This window comes from Carica papaya, chromosome 1, assembly GCF_054855325.1.
Source record: "Carica papaya isolate Zhongbai chromosome 1, ASM5485532v1, whole genome shotgun sequence".
Taxonomy (NCBI): Eukaryota; Viridiplantae; Streptophyta; class Magnoliopsida; order Brassicales; family Caricaceae; genus Carica; species Carica papaya.
The window spans coordinates 17,911,894-17,919,137 of NC_142309.1; the positions used below are offsets into that span (position 1 = coordinate 17,911,894).

The 7,244-nt window shown below is 38.4% G+C and overlaps 1 pseudogene; it reads right to left on the reverse strand.

Moving 5' to 3' along the window:
* Nucleotides 1-5,743: 5,743 nt before the first annotated feature.
* Nucleotides 5,744-6,368, reverse strand: LOC110824960 (agamous-like MADS-box protein AGL62 pseudogene; annotated as a pseudogene).
* Nucleotides 6,369-7,244: the final 876 nt, after the last annotated feature.

The window sequence follows — 7,244 nt, forward strand, 5'->3', positions numbered from 1 at the left end:
CGGCCGCCGCCACCCGCCGCCGCACCGGGGAAGTTTCTGACCGCCAATCGAGGTAAATTTTCTCCCCCTTACTCGTTTTTCGACGCTGAGTCTGCCTATGGCCAAACTGGAGCCAAACCACCGGCCAAACGGCCAGAAAAACCCAGCCAAAATCCAGCGGTGCCGCTGCGCCCCTCCTCGATTTTTGCCTCCGATGAGGCCCTTCCCAGCCTCCGTTTGATGCAAATTTTATACCACTGTGATCACCGTTCTTTTCTCTACAGGTTGACCGGAGCCAAACATCAAAACGCGACTCACGCCGGAGGAGCCGCCGCACCCGAGGGCACCGCTGCCGGTAAGTTTCGGTTTTTCGTGATTTTTCGGTCCACCGAGGGCCCTAGGGTTGTTCTATCATAGGGACCGATGCAAGCGTGGCCGAATTCGGCCAAAAACGGCCAACCCGAGGTGAATCGCCGCCGGTCGCCGGAGCACGGCGAAACCGCTGTGCCAGAATTGCGATATTGGCCGAAAGGGGCCCTAGGTCTAATTTGGAATTTTTTGGGGCACGTGCAGGTACAAGTAGTGCGTTTCAGTTTCCTAGGAAAAATTCAGGAAAAATTAGGGACAACCTGTTGGTGCACTGTAGAGCCGTATTCAGACCCCGAAATAGGTAAGGACCCCTCACCCTATTTCCTATCACGGTATTAAAGTTTAATAAATGATAAAATGGTATTTCATGAATCAACAGATATGTGAAATTGTTTAAGGTCACTAATGGAGCCCGAGTCTGGTGTATTTGTCGGTCAGTTGTTGTTTGTTCTATTTTACAGTTTTAAATGCAGTATGATGTCTGATGTTTTCATTTCATAGTTTCGTGTGCATATATCACTGTTTTATTGATTATGGGCTAAATGACTGAGAACCTGATGTTGTGTGTTGTCATGTTTGGCATAAACTACTGGTTTGCATGTTTGTGTGTGATTTGACGATGGTGACTGAGGAAAAAAGGAATAAAAGGTTACGTGAATTGATAAATGGATAATGTGGACAGCCTGACTAGATATCCTGGGAGATGGTGGACGGACCGGGTCCGTAGGGAACCCTACCGGGAACGTGGTCTCTCATACCAGACGGGGTATGGAGACCTTATGTGTTTTGGCGCCCATACCGGACGGGGTATGGGGACGGCCCGTTTCACCCTCATACCGGACGGGGTATTGAAGTTCATGGTTTTGGTGCCCATACCGGACGGGGTATGGGGACCACTCTGGAATCAGGTTATAAATGTTAAGGGTTCACGGGTAGCAGGACCCCTATGGATCCTCATGGATACTAGTAGGCTGGTAAATGAGGAAAATGTGTTGTTTAATGATTGAAATGCAAAGGCGTGGTAATTATTATGTCATACAGTTCATATGATTTCATGATGATGATAATGTTATTGCTTTCATATATTGTTTTATGGATCTCACCGAGGTAAGTGGGCAGTAAAGGTTTTTATGTTAATAAACGAGTTTATTATAAATTATGCTCCATTGGTCTTTTTTGTGTTTTCTACCCACCTTTACCTCCGTGGCGGTGAGATAGTGTGATGTCTTTACTGGGCTGGTGTAGCTCATTCCTTATTTAACCATTTCAGATCAGGAAGACATTGTTCCCGAGTCCATTCCGCAGGAAGACGACGAAAGGGACGCCTAAAGACTCTGTAGTTATGTTTATAGTTCTTATTTTCGAGTATCTCTTTTAGTTAGTTTGTTCTTTTATATTTTGAGCACGTTTTTCATTTTTGTGTAAGGGATGTTAATCAAAATTTTTATTACACTTCCGCATTTGACATTCTTAATACACATATTTCATTCTAAATTTCTGGGACCATTTCAGTTGTAATTTTTCAATTAATTTTTTCAATTAATTTTTTCAATATGAGATATTATTTTAACAACACTCGATTATTTATAATATATTGAAATATCATATTCTTAATATAATCTATAACACGTTGCATAGTAAATTTATTAAGTACGCATAGATATTTTAATATAACGTGCACTTGTATCCGTATTTTCATAATGCATTTTTAATTTACTATTTATTTTTACTTTCATTGCCATGTCTTTCTTAAAATTTTTAGTTAAATAAGAATAAGTTAATTGTGTTTTACTTTCGAAGTTGATCTATATATATATCCACTTTATATCTTCTCCACAACCTATATATTCTATTTTCCATTGGATTATTACAGCCATTACGCACCATACATCTGTTTTAACAGTAGATCGGTAAATAATTAATATTTCATGGATGATTTTTCAAGAACCTGCCACCCCATATAACATCTAATAGAACATATTGGATATGTAAATACAAATTCATTGTGATTCTTTGTATCTGTTGTTTCTCTCTCTCTCTGTAACGGCCTCGGAAATTTAAATAAAATATATGTATTTAAAAATCTCAAATACGGAAGAGTAATAAAAATTTTGATTAACATCCCCTACACAATAACCAAAACGTACTCAAAACATGAAGGAACAAACTAACTAAAAGAGATACTCGAAATAAAAACTATAAATATAACTATGAAGTCTTTAGGCGTCCCCTTCGCCGTCTTCCTGCGGAACGGGCTCGGGAACAACGTCTTCCTGATCTGAAATGGTTAAATAAGGGATGAGCTACACCAGCCCAGTAAAGACATCACACTATCTCACCGCCACGGAAGTAAAGGTGGGTAGAAAACAAAAATGACCAATGGAGCATAATTTATAACGAACTCATTTATTAACATAAAAACCTTTACTGTCCACTTACCTCGGTGAGATCTATAAAACAACATATGAAAACAATAACCTTATAATATCGTGAAATCATACACACTTTATAACATAACACATATCATACCTTTACATTTCAATCATCAGAAAATAGATTTCCTTTTTACCAGCCTGCTAGTATCCATGGGGATCCATAGGGGGACCCCGCTACACATGAACCATTAACATTTACAACCTAATTCCAGGGCCGTCCCCATACCCCGTCTGGTATGGGCGCCAAAACCATGAACCTCAATACCCCGTCCTGTATGAGGGTGAAACGGGCCGTCCCCATACCTCGTCCGGTGTGGGCACCAAAACCATAAACCTCAATACCCCGTCTGGTATGAGGGTGAAACGGGTCATCCCCATACCCCGTCCGGTATGGGCGCCAAAACATATAAGGTCTCCATACCCTGTCCGGTATGAGAGACCACGTTCCCGGTAGGGTTCCCTACGGACCCGGTCCGTCCACCATCTCCTAGGATATCTAGTCAGACTGTCCACATTTTTCACTCATCAATTCACATAACCTTTTTGTCATTTTCCTTGGTCTCACTCATCCAACCATACACAAACATGTAAACCAGTCATTGACACCAAACAAGACAATACAGTACCGGGTTCACCATAATACAAACCATAATGAAAGAAACCATGATTCATGCATACTAGAACATAACATAATTACATCAAACATCATACTGCATTTAATACTGAAAATTAGATCAAACAACAACAGACCAACACTGTATCAGACTCGGGCTCCATTGGCAACCTTAATCAATTATACATCTATAAAGTCACAAAGTACAGTTTAGTTATTTATTTAGCTTTAATATCGTGATAGGAAATAGGGTGAGGGGTCCTTACTTGTTTCGGGGTCTGAATTCGACTCTACAGTGTGCCTACAAGCTGTCCCAAATTTTTCTGAATTTTTTCTGAAAAATTGAAACGCACTACCGGTACCTGCACGTGTCCCAAAAAATCCCAAATCAGACCTAGGGCCCCTTTCGGCCAATATCGAAATTTCGGCACGATGTCTCCGCCGTGCTCCGGCGACGGCTCGGGTTGGCCGTTTTTGGTCGAATTCGGCTACACTTGCATCGATCCCTATGATAAAACAACCCTAGGGCCCTTGGTGGGCCAAAAAATCACAAAAAACTGAAACTTACCGGCAGTGGTGCTCTCGGGTGCGGCGGCTCCTACGGCGTGAGTCGTGTTTTGATGTTTGGCTCTGATAAACCTGTAGAGAAAAGAACGGTGATCACACTGGTATAAAATTTGCATCGAACGAAGGCCGGGAAGGGCCTCATCGGAGGCAAAAACAGAGGGGGGCGGGACGGCGCTGCTGGACTACAGCTGGGTTTTCTGGCCGTTTGGTCGATGTTTTGGCTCTGGTTTGGCCATAGGCGAACTCAGCATCGAAAAATGAGCCAGGAGGAGAAAATTTTCCTCGCTCAGCGGTCGAAAACTTCCCCGGTGCGGTGGCGGTGGCCGGCTCCTCCGGCGAGGCACTGGCAGCTAGGGTTTTGTGGTTAGGTGTGGGTGGGGTTATTTATACCCTTTGCCTTTTAATCTCAACCGTCCATCAAGATTAAATCTGGACCGTTCGATCACGATTTAATTGGGATTAAATCTGGGCCGTCCATCACGATGCAATCTAGGTCGTCCGTGCCAGATTGAATCTGGGCCGTCCGTGCGTGCGGGAACGGATCTGGGCTGTCCGATCACCCACGTGGCCCGTCCCCTGGTCAGCATTTTCTTGCCACGCGGCGTGTCCTGGTTGGCCGGGGCTGCTGACCGGGCCGCTGACGTGGCTGCTGACGTGGCATAACTTTTCTAAATTGTATTTTGACCCCCGGTTTCCAATTTTCTTTTCAAAAACACCCACAGAATCCAAATTTTCATCCCTTTTTCTCAAAATCAATTTCAATTAAATCCAAATAATATTTTTACCCAATTTTATCATTTTTATTATTTTTATTTTCATTAAATTAAATTAAATTAAATCAAATTAAATTAATTAAAAATCTAAAAAATTCAAATAAATAAAAATAAAAATAGTATGATAAAAATTAAATTACTTGGGTGTTACACTCTCTCTCTCTTTCTCTCTCTCTCTCTCTCTCTCTCTCTCTCTCTCTCTCTCTCTCTCTCTTTTGGGGTGAAATCTAAGCCCTAACCCTAATATGTATTAAACAATGCACGTCTATATAAGATTTATAATGCATGCATAGCATATAGTACTGTAAAATTAGAGTTAAGATGAAAGCTAATAGATCCTTTATTTATAAAATATATCACTCTACATTTCATTGATAATATAGCTTAAATATGAAAGTCAAGCTGTATGAGCACTCTGTGACCTTACTAATCAAAACACATTCCCATAAACTTCAAATTTTGAAAAACTCCTACCCGTTTCCACCATTATTCTAAGTCATATTATATCCTGTAGCTGGCATCATGTTCACATTGTTAAGACCATTGGTATACATCAAGTTTTAATCGTTAATCGCATCCGATCCCCCCACCATCATGTTCTGGTCATTGTTCATCATCATATGATCGACTGGAACCATGTTTTGATCATTGTTGATCATTATATTTGCCGCCGATAGCATCATGTTTGTAGGGTTATTGTTGATAGGCATGACATTAGAGACCATGTTTGGATTATTGGGAATCATGGAATTGGACAAGGGAATGTTTGGATTATTGTTGTTGAGCATGTCACGAAGCATCTTCATATAAGCTGTAGGATTAACATGTTAGGATTAATCATGCTGGGACTAATCACGTTTGGATTAACCATGTTGGAATTAACCCTATTCATGTTCGGATTAACCATGTTTCTGGGACCAACGATAGCATTTAAGGGGATAGATTCAAATGGAAGTCTAGTTCTATTGGAAGAGGTTCCAAGAAAAAGCTGATCATCAGAATTAGGATTAATATTTGTCCTCTTCAACATCTTTTTCTTTGGCAACTTTTATAACATTCTCGTATAATTCCTCAAGAGGAGCTTGAAATTGCTGAAGCTGTGAAAGGTTCATGTCATCTATGGAACCCATCCACCAGGCTTTACTTGCATTCTCCTTCATCACCTTCTTAAGCTCCACACTTCGCTTCTTTTTAGCATCCAGTTGGGCATTAAGCTTTAATTATATATAATCATGTCCAAAAAAAATTCAAGGATTAGTTATAAAAATCAAATAGTATAGATATATGAAGACATGGTAGTGATTATACCTTATTTAGCTGTGAGTTGAGCCCTTGGAGATAAGCATTTCGATGAGCATCCATCATACATCTGTTAGCTGAAGGAGGTTGTTCTATTAGGCCACTGAATCGATTGATCAACTTTTCCATAGAAGGACTGACAAAAAAGAACACTTTTTTGGCAGGTGAAAAAATAATCACTGCAAATTTAGCGCCACAAAGCGTGCTAATTTCACTCGCCTTCTTGAAAATGCTAGCCGGCCGTTTGGCAAAGGTAACTTGGAGATTCGTCACCTTCTTGATCTTCACCATCTCAATCATTTGGCGACCCTTTACCTTCCAAGGAGGCTCCATGGATAAATTTAGCACGAATAAAAAGATTAATTTATGATTTGAATGATTGAATAAGGATGAAGTAGAATGAAGTATATTTATAGACTACTCAATTTGACAATTACAATTTTTAAGTATTCCTACATTTAAATTAACTGTGTCTAAATTTTACTTACTCCTTTAGGATTTTGTAATAATGGAGAGAATATAATTTAACTAATTTAGACTAGTCTAAATAAATGCACTTGAAGTTTTTAGAATCTTTCCTAAATAATCTGACATAGAGCTTCTAAGATATTCTTTTTATTTGACTAAAAATAATTGATTGAATTATCTTTTTTAATGAACATTGACTTAAATGAAATCTCTTGCGTCATTCAAATTTTATTATGTGCTTAGTATATAAATAGCAAAATGCTTATAAATTTTAACATGTTATTACACATGTAATTTATTATTCCTAATTGCGATGAGTATATTATATTTTCCTTTCAGATAATAGAATTTAAAAGTATTTCGCCATAGTTAAGAGAATGATCAATCTTTAATTTACTAAGTTTTGTATGTTGAATATTATATATGTAAATAACTATTATAATTCTTTTTGAAAATATAATAGATCCTGACGAATTAAATAGTTTATAGCCTCTTTCACATTATTTATTATTTTGAATATTAAAATTTCAAAATAATATATTTAAGAGAATGATCGATCTTTCAATCTATTGCATTTTGGATAGATTATAATTTTTTTAAAAAATATATCTACATTATAAATTATATCTATCATATAATTTATTACATTTAACTATGATGAGAATATTATATTGTCCTTTTGAATATCTATATTGAAACTAATATATATGAGAATGACATTTATAATTTTTCATAATAAAT